At 34.1% G+C, this 17,500-nt stretch overlaps 2 long non-coding RNA genes across 2 annotated transcripts in view; one reads left to right on the top strand and one right to left on the bottom strand.

Annotated features, from left to right (window-relative positions):
• Positions 1-17,500, bottom strand: part of LOC141376888 (uncharacterized) — a 208,200-nt gene that overhangs the window by 73,742 nt on the left and 116,958 nt on the right. The window lies entirely within an intron of this gene.
• Positions 4,573-11,365, top strand: LOC141376887 (uncharacterized). The gene is made up of 5 exons (XR_012388236.1): positions 4,573-4,655; positions 4,769-4,869; positions 5,223-5,292; positions 5,785-5,886; positions 11,279-11,365. It is a non-coding gene; the product is annotated as an uncharacterized lncRNA (long non-coding RNA).

Below are 17,500 nucleotides of genomic sequence, written 5' to 3'. Positions count from 1 at the left end.
TAATAATAACAATAATAATAAATATAATAATAATAATAATAATAATAATAATAATAATAATAATAATCTATTTTTCAATATTTAGCTTGAATTTGTTTGTTTGATCTTTCAATTCATAAATATGGTTGGTGACTAAAATATGATTTTAATAAACATTTCTGTTTAATAAATTTGTTTTGTATAAATGCACCAGGCGAGGTAGTGGCGCAGTAGGTAGTGCTGTCACCTCACAGCAAGAAGGTCGCTGATTTGAACCTCAGCTCAGTTGGCGTTCCTGTGTGGAGTTTGCATGTTCTCCCTGCCTTCGCGTGGGTTTCCTCCGGGTGCTCCGGTTTCCCCCACAGTCCAAAGACATGTGGTACAGGTGAATTGGGTAGGCTAAATTGTCCGTAGTGTATGAGTGTGTGTGTGAATGTGTGTGTATGTTTCCCAGAGATGGGTTGCGGCTGGAAGGGCATCCGCTGCGTAAAAACTTGCTGGATAAGTTGGCGGTTCGTTCCGCTGTGGCGACCCCGGATTAATAAAGGGACTAAGCCGACAAGAAAATGAATAAATGAATGAATGAATAAATGCACCAAAATACATTGCCTATATTCACTGACAAAATGGAGAAAATATTCCTTTTCAAAATGGAGTGTACTCAATTATACTGAGCACTGTATTTAACAAAATAAAATATAAACAAATCTGCACTTTGTCTTGGTAACAATTCAGTTTAAATACCAATGTTCACCATTAACTAGTGTCTTATCACCTGCCTATTATTAAGATATTACTTATTTAGTACTAATAAAGTATAATCTTATACTACACCCATAATCCTACCAAATAAACAAAGCCAACTAGTTGTTTGATAACTATTAATAAGCAGAAAATAAGGAGTTTGAGGCAAAAATTCAGAGTTAATGGTTTGTTAATAGTTAGTATCTGCGGATGAACGAAACTCGGAGATGATCGGAACTCAACGCAGCTCCAGGACTGCTCTCCATTGAAAATGGATGACTTCCGGTCTGTCGTTTGTCGTGTGCAGTGGAAAGGAGTCTTAACGCATCGCCCACCTGTCAGTAAGTCAGTCAGTCTGTCAACATGTCACCTTAAAGGGTTAAACAAATAGTGCACAGCCCTACTATGGTAACAGAAAAGTTTGCGTTGTTATAATTTACTTACCTTTTAATGCGTTTAGGTGCAATTATAACCCACTATTAAAAACAACAACAATGAATGAATGTTTTGAATTAATAAGAAGCTGTAATGTAGCCGTGGCGGGATGAATTTTAGTGTGGCGGCCCACTTTGGAAGAATGACTGTAGCGGAAACCATGACATTTTAGTAGTTTAAAATGATATAATGTGTAAAAATCAAGAGAAATAACAGAATATGTGCTGCAGTTTATTACTAGGTGTTTGCAGAGTAACATATAACAGCAACCCAGACAATAAAGCACTGTAAACCATTAAAAATGCTCATAAAAGTCACTTTTTCAAACTTTTCAAGATTAAAAGTTGATGGAAGAAAGATCAAGATCCCAAAGTGCAACCCAAAAGCAGAAATAAATTGGAAAAAAAGTATCACGAAATATAGAAACTGCTAATTTACGTACATGTTACTGTATTTATGGGTTCACTTTGAGCTTTTTATATCTCTCATAACGCCAGACTGTTTCTCTTTCAGCAATGACGAAGTTTAATGCATGTTTGGTTTCCTAACTTTAATTTATTTATATATATTTGTGTTTTATGGAAGAGTCAGCTGCCTGCTAAAATGCAGACGGCTTATTCAGACACCTTCTAATTAACTTTTACCGTGAGCGTTTACAGAGTCAGAAAGATGCCATTAAATAAAGATCGTCCGTCAACAGATAAAATCCCAGAAGTGACTAATTAATTTGAAGTTGTCACTCAGTAAGAAGTTCATGCTAATGAAACACCAATCAAAAATCTGTTCAAAGCAGATTTACAGTCCTTTTGAAGCCTCTCACAGGTATTAAAACACCTCATAACAAGCCATCAATGCACAGAAAAATCTTACATGTTTGTTTTGCATCTTTGCTTCAGAGCTTTTATGATAATAAACACTTTAATAAGATTTGAGAGAACATGAGGAGCTGCTGCCAGAATCCATTAGGACTTCTTTGATGCACAAGCGCTGTGAGTGAGTGTGAGTGTGTGCGAGTGTGTGTGTGTCTTTAAATGTGCTGTATATTGACACATAATGTCTTGCTAACAGTGAGTGTGCTGTTTAGACTCCCTGTTAACCATCAGAACAACTATAAAGCCTGATTACAACTGAATTCCTGGAAGACACTGTTTGATGGCATCATCTGTGTGTGTGTGTTTTGTTAAATACAACCTTTGATGAACTACAAAACACAAAGTAGAACTTTATTAATTCATTCAAATGGCTTAGTCGCTTTATTCATCGGCGGTCGCTACTGCGGAATGAACCACCAACTTATCAAGCATATGTTATACACAGCGGATTACCTTCCAGCCACAACCCAGTACTGGGAAGCATTCATACATATATATATGTGTGTGTGTGTGTGTGTGTGTGTGTGTGTGTGTGTGTGTGTTTTCCAGTATATGTATACATATATATATTTTTTTATTTTATTATTTTTTTTTTTTGCTGAGGTGTGTGTATGTGTGTGTTTTATGTTTTGTGTGTGAGTGCGTATGTGAGCGGATGTGTGTTTTTATGTTTTTTTGCGTGCATTTGTGTGTGTGTGTGTGTGTGTGTGTGTGTGTGTGTGTGTGTGTGTGTGTGTGTTTCTGGCATGTCTGTTTGTGTGTTATTGTGTGTATGATGATGGTTTGTTCTGTAGACTATTGATGATAAATAAGCTGAAAGTGGCTAATAATATTGACCTTAAAATGGTGTTTAAAAAATTTAAAAAGCTTTTATTCTAGCCGAAATAAAACAAATAAGACCTCTCCACAAGAAAAAAATATTATCAGACATACTGTGAACATTTCCTTGCTCTGTTAAATATATTTAAAAAAAGAAAAAACTTCAAAGCGGGGCTAATAATTCTGATTTCAACTGTATATGTGCGAGTATGCGAGTGCATGTGTGTTTTTATGTTGTGCGTGTATGTTTGCATAGATAGATATAAGGTTGTGAGTGTGTATATGAGGGAGTGCATGTGTTTTTATGTTTTGTGTTTATGTTGTGTGTGTGTGTCTGTGTGTATTTATGTACTGTATGTATGCGAGTAAATGTGTGTTTTTATGTCGTGTGTGTGTGTGTGTGTGTGTGTGTGTGTGTGTGTGTGTGTGTGTGTGTGTGTGTGTGCAGAACGGTTGTGCCGTGGTGGGTTTGGAGCATCTGTGCAGGCATCAGTGTGTGCTGCAGAATGAGGCTAATTAAAGGTTCCATGTGGCCGATCAGTGTTTTAATGTCCCTCACCAACAAACATCCGTCTCAGGTAATGGGGTGTGGCTTTACAACAGCTTACACACACACACAAACATGCACACAAACACACAAACCTACAAACAAGCAGAGAAATAAGCACACACACAAACAAACACACATATGCACACCAAAACACACAGACAAGCAAAGACTCGTGCACACAAACAAGCACAAACAGTCACAAACATGCATGCACATAATTACACACATGCAAACACACACATGCATGCGCACATTCGCACACACACACACACAAACACATGCATGCACAAACACATACTGTACACACACAAAAAAACACACACATACACACATGCCATTACACAAACACACAGTCACACAAATACATGCATAGACACACAAAAGCACATGCACACGCCTACAGACACACGCCAACACACAAAAACACAAATACACACGCATGCACACACACAAACCTACACACAAAAAAACACCCATGCACACACATTTGCACGCACACAGATACATACAAACCAGCAAATGCACACAAACATGCACATACATGCACACACACGCACACACACACACACACACACACACACGTTCACACACAGATACATGCCAACACAAAAAAAACACAAACACACACACAACACACACCCACGTGCACATATTTACACACACACAAATAAACACAAACAAACCACACTGTAAAAAATTCCTGTAAATTTACGGTGAAAATAAACAGCAAAATACTGTTTTAATGTAAAAACAGCAAGTTGCCGTTTTTTACAATGCATCATGGGAAGACTTGCTCACTTCAGTTTGAGTGGTTGAGCAACAACAGTAAGGGCACTGTAATTTAACGGTTTTATACCATATTTTTTTCTGTGTACACAAGACGCCATTTTGGATTATCTACATGAGGTAAGTTTGCAGCTCCAAATGTGACTAACTATCTGTAAAGTACCTGTTTTAAAATCACATGTAAACATAAAATAAACACACAACTGAAACAATGATTTGACTGTGTGAATTTGAAAAGCAAGATTAGCATAAGGACTCGGTAACGTTAGTCCTCACATCTCCTGGAGCCTGGATGGATATTTTACCTGAACTTTTAGGAACAGTGCAAATGTTGAACGTTATAATTTGTGGTTACATGAACTGGTACATTGCCCTGCATTTTATGACAGATTTGAACTGCGTGCCTCTGATTGAAACTCCAAGGTACTTACAAGAAAGGATAATTGGATAATTTGGATATTTTCGACGAGGTAAGAAGCTATATCTGTAAACGTACTATCTTTAAATTACTTATTAAATTTAAATATCATGCCATAAACATCCAATCAACACATAACCAAAGCACCTGTTTATTTAATTGCAGGATCCGACCGTGTGAATGTCTTGAGAAGAGAAAGGGGGTAACTTTAGCCTAATTTAGCAAGCTAACGATAGCTGGAGGACTCATTTTCACATCACACACAGGTAAGAATGTTAAACCTAGATTTTACATGAACTTTGAGAGAAGATTGTACAGAATCTTTTTTTTTTCATGTGATTACATGTGTAACTTGCATATTTGGTCCATTTTATTACAGATACACCTTTTCATTTGCAACTCCGGTGCTTCTAAAAATAACATTTTAAGATCGAGTGAGACCTTTGTTATTTTTACGTTATTGCAGTTGGTTTATATAGAAATTGACTAGAGTTACGATCAGATTTTATGCTTGGTAACGTTACCTAAAGTGGCAGAGCTTTTAATCTTTTTGATGATGTGAGTAAGGAGTAACTGCTATTATAATGAAAATTCTTTACAATTCATTTTTGACCAATAGATGTCTGCCACCACTGCTAATCTTGAAAAGATGGGTAACCTGCCTGTGACTCCTCAATTGATTCTGCCTGGTAAGTATTTTGTGATTAAGATAGGGAAAAAATCTAATTTGTGTCCCGCTATAGACTTTGCTGGTTTGTATTTGACGAAATAGATTCATTCATTTTTAATTCATTAAAGCAAAGTCTCATTTAGTTAGAAATGTATGTATTTGTTTTGATCTGATACCCAAAGAAATAAACTTGCCTTTTAGAAGCCTAGTTATCCTTTAGTATTACTATTGACATACTATTGTCAATGTTTTAACACATGCTTAAGACATTCTGTCACTTTTCATTATCTTTTAATCTCAGATTACCTGGTTTGATTTCATGTAGTTGCTTATTATAGTTATTTAAATATTTATTTTAATTTTGAAAAATGATATTGTATGGCTTTATCACGTCTTGCATAATTTTATCATGGCCCTTTCTACACCAAGCCTTTCAAAACAAATGATAAATCACAGAATTAATCTCCAGAATAATTCCTAAATAATACTTTAATCAACCAATTTATTAAAGGTTCAGATGATACTTTGGGCCAGTGGATAAAACAATGGATGATCAGCACGGAAGGCAGAGTAATCTGTGAGGGTGAGCATGCACACTGGAATTCCTTCAAAGGTAATATGTTTGCACTTACATATTTTTTGTTTAATTTAGCATGAGGACTTCATGGAATAGAATATTGTTATGTCCAGCTTGTCACATGTGTGTTTGTGTGTATACACTACAAGTGAAAAGTTTGGAATCAGAAATATATATATATATATATATATATATATATATATATATATATATATATATATATATATATATATATATATATATATATATATATATATTTGTTGTATAATAAGCTTCTTGTGCTCACAAAGGCTAAACAATACTGTAATAGAAACAAGGACAAATACAGCAAAAACTGTAATATAGTGGAATGTCAGTTAAATAGTATATATCAGTGGTTCTCAAACTTTTTTCATGAAGTACCACCTAAGAAATCTTTTTTTTCCACGTACCACCATAATGACCAGTATTAAAATACAATAGCATTGTAGGCCTACATAAGCCAGGTATGTATAGCTGCACCTCCTGCTCTGCACAGTTCAAAAACGTGGCACATTAATTCTTATTGTTATGAATATTTATAATTGTCAGCCACTTTAAACATTATAAATTGTTTGAACATTAACATTGTACTGTGTTCACAGGTAAAAAAAAATAAAACGTCAACGTTTAAATTAAAATGTGATTTTAAAAGTTGATTAAAAATGACACCGTTTTTAAAAGTAAAAAAGCAAACTGCTGTACTTCAATGTAAAGTATTATCATAAAGTAACCTATTCATAAAAACTTAGAAATGTACTTTGGACCTCAAAAATATAGGCTATATGTCATCATATTCAAATATAAACTCTTTGATAAATTTTGAAATATATGTTGCATGTACACATGACTTTTTTGTATATCTTTGAAATATAAATGTTAACTTGTATTTTAAATACATTAATTAAATTTACATATTTAAATTAGAAATAAGATCTGCCTAATGTGCGTTAGAGTAGGCTGTGTGTTACAGAAAAGGAAGTGATTAAACTATACCTGTCAACATTGGGATATAAAAATAGAGGATACGCCCCAACAACCATTACAAATATGGGGAGATTAGCTTCACATGATAGAATACATAACAAACATAAAAAAATGAAAATAAAATAAAAGGTTTACCCTATTAAAATCAGGCTTTTACTGATCACATCAGGCTTATTGTACGCATTAAAGGGTTAAAAGTGTTTTTATTTCTTTTATTTTATTATACAGCGAATCCTCCGTGTACCACTAGAAGGAAGCCTGCGTACCACTAGTGGTACACGTACCACAGTTTGAGAACCACTGGTATATATTTATCATAAACTAATTAAATCATGTACTGGTATTTTATTGTATTTAGTTTAAAATGTGATTCTTGTATTTTAAAGTTAAATTTTGATCATCATTAAAAAATACTAGTCCTCAGTGTCACATAATTCTCATGTTGCTTAATATAACCATCTGCTAAGAATAAACATTTATTGTTGTTGTCATAACTTTGTGAAACAATACAATACACATTATTCATTCATTTTCTTTTCGGCTTAGTCCCTTTATTATTCCAGGGTTGCCACAGCTTAATGAACCGCCAACTTATCCAGCACATGTTTTATGCAGTGGATGCCCTTCCAGCTGCAACCCATCTCTGGGAACCATCCATACACACCCATTCACACACATACACTACGAACAATATAGCCTACCCAATTCACCTGTACCACATCTTTAGACTTATGGAGGAAACCAGAGTACCAGGAAGAAACCCACACGAACAAGGGGAGAACATGCAAACTCCGCACAGAAACGTCAACTGACCTAGCCAAGTCTCAAACCAGTGACCTTCTTGCTGTGAGGTGACAGCACTACCTACTGCACCACCACGTCAGTACACATTATACAATTATACTATTTCAAAGTACCATTGAAAATTAATTATTTTTACTCATCAAACTAAATTGTTCAAGCATGAAAGTAAATTAGACAATGCGGTGGCTCAGTAGGTAGTGCTGTCACCTCACAGCAAGAAGGTTGCTGGTTCAAGCCTCGACTGGGTCAGCATTTCCGTGTGGAGTTTGCATGTTCTCCTTGTGTTCGCGTGGGCTTCCTCCGGGTGCTCCGGTTTTCCCCACAGTCCAAAGACATGCGATACAGGTGAATTGGGTAAGCTAAAATTGTCTGTAGTGTAAGAGTGTGAATGAGAGTGTATGGGTGTTTCCCAGTGATGGGTTGCAGCTGGAAGGGCATCCGCTGCGTAAGACATATGATGGATAAGTTGGCGTTTCATTCCGCTGTGGCGAACACAGATTAATAAAGGGAAAAAGCCAAAAAGAAAATGAATGAAGGAATGAATAAAAGTGAATAAATTTTTTATAATGCAAAAAAGATTTTTAAAAAAATGTACTTATTTTTTTTTATCAAACAATCGTAAAAGAATGTATCAGTTTCCAAAATACTTTGAAGCTTTCTTTTTAGCACTGATCATTATAAGAATCAATATTAGTGGTTTTGTACCAATAATATAATGATTTCTTAAGGATCATGTGACACTAAATTAAATGTAAAACTATGTTCAATAAGAAAAAAAATAAAAATTAAAAAATTTGAATTATTTAAATTGTGTAGTAACTAGGGATGTAACAAAATTATAAATACCGTCATACCGCAATAGTAATTTTTTTCAATATTACCGTAGGCGCATGACTCAATAAAACTATTTTTCTGAGAAAAGTTTGCTCAGGCGAATGAAGTGAACGGGAGGTAGCGGGAACTACAATTCCCATCAGCCCAGGCGTGGCCATCATCCTTTGTAGTCTGTTGTCGCTACAGATCCAGTAATGCGGAAATGGAGTGTGGTGCTAGTAGCGGGGAAGAAAAAGAGCTGGAAATGATCGAACCTAAAGCGGGTTTTAAATCGGATGTGTGGAAGCATTTCGGTTTCTCTCTAAAAAGATATGAGAAAGGAGAAAAGGTGACAGACACAGCACACTTGTTAGATTGATGCAGACATTGACTTGTACCGCAAAAAGACCTCTATCTCACTCATGGCTTGTCCTCTCAAGTGGTGGAAAGACAATGCACAGTGTTACTCACTGCTGTCAACCTTGGCTTAATCGTAGCTCTCTGTCCCAGAAACCTCAGTCCCAAATGAGAGGGTTTTTTTCTGTTGCAGGGGACATGCCCAGAGATCCCAGCTTTTACCAGATTATAGTTATATGATAATTTCTTTAAAAAACTCATCTCTATCTAAGTGAGTGAGTGATTAAATGTTGAATGTGATGAGTTTTCAACAATACTAAATTGAAACTTTATTTGTTTTATATGGTTTAATAGTTTTTTGTTGTTAAAATTTAAAAATTGAAGTTCCTGTTTCGAAACTTACAAATAGATGGCTAATTTGTATGTCATTGATATGTTCAGTGCTAAGGTAAATAAACACTTTTGGCACTTTTTTCGAGTCTTTTCATTAGTTTTATTTTTCCTGTAAATTATTCAATAAGTATGCCATTCATACCGAGGTATTATCGTACAGTAAAATTCTGATACTGTTACATCCCTAGTAGTAACACTTTAAAATTCAACATTTTTACTTTATTTTTGATCAAATAAATGCAGCCTTTGTGAGCAGAATAGCCTTTTTAAACATGACCTCTAAAAAATCTGTCCTTCAGATTAATATTTTGAATAGAATGCTTTACAATTATATATTTGTGCATTAACATTAGATTAGTCAAAGCCAAAATTGGAGCTAATAAACTTAGTACACGCCAGTGAATATTTTGATGAAAAAAAAAAATACAACTTTAATGATAAACAGGAAAAAAATATTACTCTGTTTAATAAAACTGTTTTGTTTAAATGCACCAATATATATTTGTCTATATTCACTGAGGAATTTATACAAATATACATTTTTTAAAGGGGCTGTTCATTTATGCTGAACACTATATGTGGTCTGTGTGTGTGTGTGTGTGTGTGTGTGTGTGTGTGTGTGTGTGTGTGTGTGTGTGTGTGTGTGTGTGTGTGTGTGTGTGTGTGTGTGTGTGTGTTAGTGTGTGTGTGTGTTAGTGTGTGTGTGTGTGTGTGTTAGTGTGTGTGTGTGTGTGCGTGCGTGCGTGGTCAAAATTATTAGCCTCCTTGATTTTTTTTTTCTTTTTTCAATATTTACATATTTATGTTTAACAGAGCAAAGAATATTTCACAGAATTTCTGATAATATTATTTCTTCTGGAGAATTTTGTTTCTGATTTTTAGCTAGAATAAAAGTAGTTTTTATTTTTTTTTAAACATATTAATGTCAATATTATCAGTCCCCTAAAGCAATACATATTTTTGATATATTTTACATATTTTTACAGAACAAACTATTGTTATACAATGACTTTAATTAACCTAATTAACCTAGTTAGGCGTTTATATGTCACCTTAAGCTAAACACTAGTATTTTAAGAAAATATAGGCAGTTATTATCTGCTGTCATCATGGAAAAGATAAAAGAAATCAGTTATTAGTTTTTACAAATTAGTTATTAAAACTAGTATGTTCAGAAATGTTGAAGAAATCTTCTCTTTGTAAAACAGAAATTGGGGGAAAAAATATATATATTATATTATATACAGTTGAAGTCTGAATTATTTGCCCCCTGTTTATTTTTTTCCCCAATTTCTGTTTAACGGAGAGAATTTCTTCTACACATTTCTAAACATAATAGTTTTAATAACTCATCTCTAATAACTGATTTATTTTCTCTTTGTCATGATGACAGTAAATAATATTTGACGAGATATACTTCAAGACACTTCTATACAGCTTAAAGTGACATTTAAAGGCTTAACTGGGTTAATTAGGTTAACTAGGCTGATTAGGGTAATCAGGCAAGTCATTATATAGCAATGGTTTGTTCTGTAGACTATCTAAACATTATATAGCTTAAAGGGGCTAGTAATTTTGACCTTAAAATCAATATTTTAAAAAATTAAAACTATTTTTATTCTAGTCAAAATAAAACAAGACTTTTTTCCTGAAAAAAATATTATCAGATACTGTGAGCATTTCCTTGCTCTGTTAAACATCATTAGGAAAATAATGAAAATAAATAATTCAAAAAAAGGGGCTGATAATTCTGACTTCAACTCTACATATATAATTGCAAATAGGGACTTTAACTATGTACACACACGTCACTGGTGTTGATCAAAAATCAAACATTTTAACATTTGAATGCCCTTTTCATGTCTTTAATCTTCATCATATAATAATAACCTTTTTTCAGGGAAAACCATTTTAGTGCTGCAAAAATGCATGTGCTTTTTCACTAAAATTTTCTTTCAGAACAGAAAATCCCTTTTGCAGATAGTTTATTTATTTTTGTAAGTCATACAGTTTTAAATACCTTGTTCACAGAAAATCTTTTATTCTTATTATTCAGATGCTTTGCTGGCATAAATCCAGAGAGGGGAACCAAGGCTGTGAGAGGAAATGTGACGTCAAAAAAAACTGGCAAGACAGTTCAGAAGAAGACCATGACTGTAAACCCCAAGGTTTCAAACCTTTTAAAGAAACTAATGGACTTTGAATGGGACTTTATTTAAAATGCAGCTAGCTTGAACCCCCTACTTTTGCAACACAGAGGCCTTTTTTTCTTTATTTGCTGAAGCTCATTTTGGGGCTATATATTTTTATATTTTATATCCAAGACTAAATTGTAAAGTGGCTATTTATTAATTTTTTCTATGACATTCGGTAAGTTGCTTCTTGTTGTACAATGCTGAAAACCATCTTAACATTTCTGGAGAACTTACAATTTTTGCCTGTTCTTTGGCTTAATATTTTCACAAACACAATGCAGATTTTATTTTGTGTTGTTTGAAAATAAAAAAATGTGAAATATAACTTGGATTTATTTCTCTTTTTGAATCATTTTAATCTGAAATAATATGGTTAAATATGGATTGTAATTTAACAGCTTTATGCTTCTAAATAACAGATGCATGCTGTAGATAAAATGTAAAAAAGGTAGGGCACTGTATTTTTACATTAGAATAACAGTGGTATGCTGTATCTTACAAAACAGTATCATGCTGTTAATTTAAAATGGCAGGGCACTGTATTTTTACAGTTCCATAACAGTAGATTACTGTGGCTAAAAAAACAGTATCGTGCTGTTAATTTAAAATGGTAGGGCACTGTATTTTTACAGTTCCACAACAGTAGAATACTGTTGCTAACAAAAACAGTATCATGCTGGTAATTTAAAAAACGGTAGTGCACCATATTTTTACAGTATGATAATGGCAACCACAGCTGCCAGTAGATTACCGTTTTTTTACAGGGAAATTTTTTACAGTGCAGCAAATGCGCGCACACACACACACACACACACACACACAGACACACACACACACACACACACACACACACACACACACAAGGTTTTAAACTCCTTTAGAAGTGTATGCCTGACTGCAGAAGCGTCACAAGTGCATTATGGGATGTGGGTGTGATTTTCTGATGCTGTCTGCAGTTTGTGATGATGACAGCAGGTGATGCATCTCCTTATAGGCTGACCTTTTATCAAAAGACAAATATCCATCAATGAAACATGAATCATTGGCTGTATGTTGTTATGATCTTGAATAAATCATCTGCATTAGTAATTAGTTGTTATGAACCATCATCTTTTGTGCTGCCCATGAGGATCGAGGAGCAACTCTTAAAGGTTGTCTTGATAAATGAGAGACCCATCTGATTTATAAATGTTTAATATGTTCTAAACATATAAGCTCACATGAACCCTTTAATTATTATGAGACTTCATGTTAGTTCATAAAAATAGAGCTGATGTTTGGTTGTTCATGTTAGCTCTGTCATTAACAGGTATATGTTTTCAACTTTAATAATGCATTGCTAAATACATTTTAATTAAACTAAACTAAATTGGTTGTGGTGTATGAGTGTGAATGTAAGTGTGTATGGGTGTTTCCCAGTACTGGGTTGTGGCTGGAAGAGCCTTTGCTGCGTAAAACATATGCTGGAATAGTTTGTGGTTTATTCTGCTGTGGTGACCCCTGATATGTAAGAGGCCAAGGATAATGAATGAATGAATGAATGAATGAATGAATGAATGAATGAATGAATGACTAACATATGAGCAGTATCACATGAGTAGCAGTGTGATATGGCTGTATATTAGCACTGGTGGGAGGTGTGCGTTGGCTTGAGGCCACAAGCTGAGTGCCTTAGTGTCCCACCAGTGATGATATACAGCCATATTGCACTGCTATGACTGTAATATTGTGTTTATACAACAGTTTGACTGCACAATCGTGTATAATAAAAAGAAAATCCAACAGTGTCTCAAAACCCTTTTGTAAGAGGAATTACTTTCCTTCGCCAATCATTCACATCTGCAGCTGACATCAGTAAGAACAGTAGAAGCTGTTGCCACTTCATTAACGTTCCTTTAGAGCTAGTGTTTGAATTATTCTCTAGCGTAATGTCTAAAGTGATGATTAAACAACTGAGTTTGCTCATATTTTAAGATTATAAGGCTGAACTGCATGAAATGCCATCAGTCTACAGAGATTTCTCAGTATTTCTTTTAAGATTGCAAACTAACTACATTCTTGCCTAAAAAGGCCTCAAAAGTTCATTATGTTGCCCAACAGCTGCAATATTTATCAAACTGTGATTCATTGATCTGCTGTCACTCATGCTTACATGCAAATACATAATGTACTTTCTAGGAAGATTATAACAGATATATTACATAGCATCATTGTTAAGTCAAACTAAAGTAGAAGGAGAAAAAAATCCATCCGCCAGTCAGAGGGACAGGCGGAAGGACATGCAGTAGTTCGGCCTTCACGTAACAAAAGGAAACTGAAAACTAACCAGAACAGAACTCCGCCAAAACGAAACCTCCGTCAAAGCTGAATCTCTGTCGAAATTGAGCAAAACAGAAACCACACCTTTCAAAAACCATCATCTAGTCCCGGAATGGCAGCCGGTGAGAACTTTACTTTGTTCATTACATGAAAATCGTGACTGGCATGTCGGGCAAATCAATTGTGAAGCAGCATCCGAGTTTAAGTTCAGCACAGAGAAAAACGTGCTCCCACAGTGCTTATCTGCTCGCAGCTTAACTACTTGAAGTTACAAATAGTTATTTGGAAACTAGAAGATGTTATGAAGCACAAATGTACAGTTTTGGTTATTTTGATCATCATTTGAGAGCTATCTGATTGACGTTAAGATGTTAGTTTTTCCTCCGTGATTTACAGTTAAAGTCAGAATTATTACCCTCTTTTTATTTTTAAATATTTCCCAAATAATTTTTAACAGAGCAATGAAATTTTTATAGTATGTCTGATAATATTTTTTTCTTCTGGAGAAAGTCTTATTTGTTTTATTTCGGCTAGAATAAAAGCAGTTATTAATAAAAAAAATAAAATAAAAAAACAAAAACATTTTTGGGACAATATTATTAGCCCCTTAGGGCCAATTTTTTCCGATAATATACAGAACAAACCATTGTTATACAATAAATTGACTAATTACCCTAACCTGCAAAGTTAACCTATATAACCTATTTAAGCCTTTAAATGTCACTTTAAGCTGTATAGAAGTGTCTTGAAAAATATCAAGTAAAATATTATTTACTGTCATCATGACAAAGATAAAATAAACCAGTTATTAGAAATAAGGCAACGTAGTGGCGCAGTAGGTAGTGCTGTCACCTCACAGCAAGAAGGTCACTGGGTTGAACCTCGGCTCAGTTGGCGTTTCTGTGTGGAGTTTGCATGTTCTCCCTGCGTTCGCGTGGGTTTCCTCCGGGTGCTCCGGTTTCCCCCACAGTCCAGAGACATGCGGTACAGGTGAATTGGGTAGGCTAAATTGTCCGTAGTGTATGAGTGTGAATGTGTGTGTATGTTTCCCAGAGATGGGTTGCGGCTGGAAGTGCATCCGCTTCGCAAAAACCTGCTGTATAAGTTGGCGGTTCATTCTGCTGTGGCGACCCTGGATTAATAAAGGGACTAAGCTGACAAGAAAATGAATGAATGAATGAATGAGTTATTAGAAATAAGTTTTAAAACTTTTATGCTTAGAAATGTGCTGAAACAATCTTCCCTCCATTAAACAGAAATCAGGAAAAAAATATACAGGGGCGCTAATAATTCAGGGGCTAATAATTCTGACTTCAACTGTATATACTGTACATGCATGAGCGGATCACGTGCACATAAGCTGATTGTTGCAGTAGCATAATTAATCTTATTAAATGTCTTAAAACGAAATATTTAAGTTCAATATATTTAACTGTACTGTTGATTGTGCTTCAGCAATTGTTAATACATTACAATATTTGTGTGAATGCTGTTTGAAAATTCAGACAAAATTCACAAATGTTTGTATATATATAAATATGTTTATTTTACTATTTTAATTAATTTTAATTTAATTACATATCTTGTATTTTATTTACTTTAAAGGTTTTTCACCTTTCTGCTGCATTTATGATGCAATAAATAGATGAGTGGAATTCAGTTAAACTCCTTTGATGATGTGTCTTCCTTTCAAGCGGGAAAACTTGTGCATAAGAGAAATAGCTTGACAATCATCAACCACCAAGGCTCTGCTAGATAAAAATGCATTAATCTGATCCCAAAACGTATATATTTATCCCACTGACACTCATTAAAGAGTCTGATAACAGAATGAGCTGTTTGTTAATTTACAGGTTATCAGAGATGCCGGTCTCTTACAGCCTCCTTTCACAGCAGCTTGTGTCATTGTTGTCACCGTTTCAGTGTAAAAGACCCACCTGCCAGGTGAATTCTGACAGTACAGCAGACCTAGCCTGGGTCGTTAGTGCTAATATCACATTTCTTTGCCAATCCCTCATCGTTTTTGTGCTTCATTGACTATTTCTCTTCAAAAGATATTAAGTATTCAAACCTCATTTGCGTCCTTATTTTTCAATTTGCTGCCGCAGTAGTTTAATTTATTCCATATAATTTCTTTCTTTTTTTTTTTTCCGAGAGGGACATTAATCATTGCCTGTTCCTTTTAGTGCCTGTGGGATTCTTCTTCCTTCTGTTTTTAATCAATAACACGAGTGGCCCTCCCTCACCGAGGAAGATAAAACAGTTAGCTAAAGGATATCTTTTCTACTGCTGCTGCTCTCAGATCAGTGCTCATCTCACCTGCGCTCATGTGTTTCAACTCTATTTTAGTGGCTTTTAGGGCATATCTAGTGCAGATTTTGAGGTCACATACCTTTAGTGCATGTACATTTTTCATTATTATTTACAGTACAAATGAAGTCAAACTTATTCGTCCTCTTGTGATTTTCTTCAAATATTTCTCAAATGAAGTTGAGCAGATTGAGGAATTTTTCACAGTATTTTCTATAGTGTTTTTTCTTCTGATGAAAGTCTTTTATTTTATTTAGGCTAGAATGAAAGCATTTTTAAAACCAATTTTAAGTTCAATATTAATAGTTCCCTTAAGCAATATTTGGTTTCAGATTGTCGACAGAACAAACCATCGTTATGTAATGACTTGCTTAATTACTCTAGCCTTAAGCTAATTAACCTAGTTAAGCCTTTAAATGTTACTTTAAGCTGAATACTAGTGTCTTGAAGAATATCTAGTCAAATATAATTTACTGTCACCATGGCAAAGATAAAATAAATCAGTTATTAGAAATGAGTTATTAAAACTATTATGGTTAGAAATGTGTTGAAAAAATCTGCTCTCCGTTAAACAGAAATTGGTGTAAATATATATTCAGGAGGACGAATATTTCTGTCTTTCACTGTATATGCAAATATGGTTGTTTCAATGATGTGTGAGATGACATTTTGGAGTTTGTCTTTAATTTGTTTGCAAAAAAAACCCCAAACAGAAATAAATCTTGAGATGAAAATGAATCACATAATCATTATTAACTGTAAACTTTAGATTGTATTAAATATGTCAGTTTGTAAAAACGTACGTTCAGATTCCTTATAATGAATCTAAATTGGTTAAAACCGAATACTATGTCGGTGCCAATAGCCTATGGGTAAGTGTGCCAACATACAGCACCAAAGTGCTCACGGCAGCCCGAGTTCAGTTCCCTCCTGCTAATTCTCCACAAGGGTTAAAAACCTCTAAAATAAATTAATAAAACAATTATAACAAAGTAAATAAATTAAACCAAATGCTATTAGATTTAATCACTCAAAGGATATTAATATATAATTATTATATATAGCTGTAGCAAAAGCCAGATTCAATTAGCTAAATTCTATCAGATCATTTACTATATATTCAGGGACAAAATAGACACTGCTCCATATTCTACACACAATAGATGAATCAATAAATGAATCAATTTAAAACAAAGCACATTGAATTTATAGATATTATTACATTAATAGTGTTCTTATTTCGTTTATTTACACACTGAAACAAATGATGTCTGCTAAATTGTTGCAAACAATTTAAATGTAGTAATGTTCAACTTAATTTGTTTGTTTAAATTCAGCGCAAAAAAAAAGTTGTTTACAACCACAAAAAAAAAAAAAAAAAAAAAAAAAAACGCAAATCCAAGGAATCATTTTTGAATTTTTTTTTTCAGTGCAGGTATGTTTAACTAACAAAT

This window comes from Danio rerio, chromosome 12, assembly GCF_049306965.1.
Source record: "Danio rerio strain Tuebingen ecotype United States chromosome 12, GRCz12tu, whole genome shotgun sequence".
Classification (NCBI taxonomy): Eukaryota; Metazoa; Chordata; class Actinopteri; order Cypriniformes; family Danionidae; genus Danio; species Danio rerio.
The sequence above is the reverse complement of the archived record's forward strand: the minus strand, read 5'-3'. Positions and strand labels throughout refer to the sequence as shown.